At 43.4% G+C, this 1,377-nt stretch overlaps 1 protein-coding gene across 1 annotated transcript in view; it reads left to right on the top strand.

Moving 5' to 3' along the window:
- NCAPG2 (non-SMC condensin II complex subunit G2) overlaps positions 1-1,377 on the top strand; it is a 59,551-nt gene that overhangs the window by 22,776 nt on the left and 35,398 nt on the right.

The raw sequence follows: 1,377 nt of genomic DNA, 5'->3' as shown, positions 1-1,377 counted from the left end.
CACAGAATGAAGGAAGCAGACACCCACTTTGTGAGAGATGTGCGTTTTGACGTTTTATAAACGACTGAAGTGATTATTCTCTTTCAGCTCTAGTTCTATTCTGCTTTTGGCTTTTGGCTAAGAATGTTGCTTATAATGTTCTTGACTTCATTATTATTTTGGTACCATTGTGAGCTTTCTTCCTCCCCACAGTAGTTCTCAGAAATTTACTGAGTGCTGTTCTGTTATGGCGCAGGATCCAGAAACAGCCTGACATGCCAGAGTGCAGGGCCAGCCAGACAGATTTGTGTATTCTTAAGAGAGGTGGTGCTATGTGGCCATGAAAAGAACAAGGAGAAACTTTTTGTGGGGCTTCCTTGGAAAGGCCTCTAAGATATAGAAGTATAAAAGCATAATGTAGATGTGGTTCTGGTGTGCTACCAGCTGAATAAAATGGAGACAAATGTGTATGTAAATATTGCTCAGATATGGGTAAAATATAATTTGAAGAGAACAAGAATTTAGTGCCAGTTGCTTGGGGTGAAGAGGTGAGGGGGAGACAGGGTCCCACTCTGATGCCCAGGCTAGAGTGCAGTGGTGTGATCTTGGTTCACTGCAACCTCAAGTCATCATCCCTCCTCAGCCTCCCAAGTGACTGGGACTACAGGAGTGGCCGCCGTGTCTGGGATTGCAGGAGTGGCCGCCGTGTCTGGGATTGCAGGAGTGGCCGCCGTGTCTGGGATTGCAGGAGTGGCCGCCGTGTCTGGCTGATTTTTCTAGATGGTGTTTCCCCATGTTGCCCAGGCTGGTCTCAAACTCCTGGGCTCAAGCAATCTGCCCACCTTGGCCTCCCAAAGTGCTGGGATTACAGGTGTGAGCCACCGTGCCCAGCCAATGATGGGGATCTTGTCACTGCATTTAGTACCTATTACTTTGTGTGTTGTGAGTTTTGATCTGTGAATTTTTTATGTTAGAAGAAAACAAAGGATATTTTGAGTGACCAATGTAGTATTAACACTCAATGTCATAATCCAGTTGAGTTACTTTGATGCTTTTGTTGAAAATCATTGACCATATGTGTGGTCCTTCTCTGGACTCTGTCCTGTTCTGTTGATCCATTTGTTCTGTGTGGATCTTACAGTAAGTCTTGCAGTGTACATTCTCAAGCTTGGTTGTTGTTCTTTCAAAATTCTTTGGCTACTTTAGGTCCTTTGCATTTCATATAAATTTTAGAGTAATAGCCATGTGTGGTGGCTCATGCCTGTAATCCTAGCACTTTGAGAGGCTGAGGTAGGAGGATCACTTAAGCTTAGAAGTGTGAGACCAGCTTGGGACCTTATCTCTTAAAAAAATGTAGAGTAAGCATGTCAAATTTTTTTTTTTTTTTTTTTTTTTTTT

This window comes from Rhinopithecus bieti, unplaced genomic scaffold (genome assembly GCF_001698545.2).
Source record: "Rhinopithecus bieti isolate Rb0 unplaced genomic scaffold, ASM169854v2 scaffold_60909, whole genome shotgun sequence".
Lineage (NCBI taxonomy): Eukaryota > Metazoa > Chordata > Mammalia > Primates > Cercopithecidae > Rhinopithecus > Rhinopithecus bieti.
Note: the sequence above shows the minus strand (reverse complement) of the source record. Positions and strands in the feature narration are given on the sequence as shown.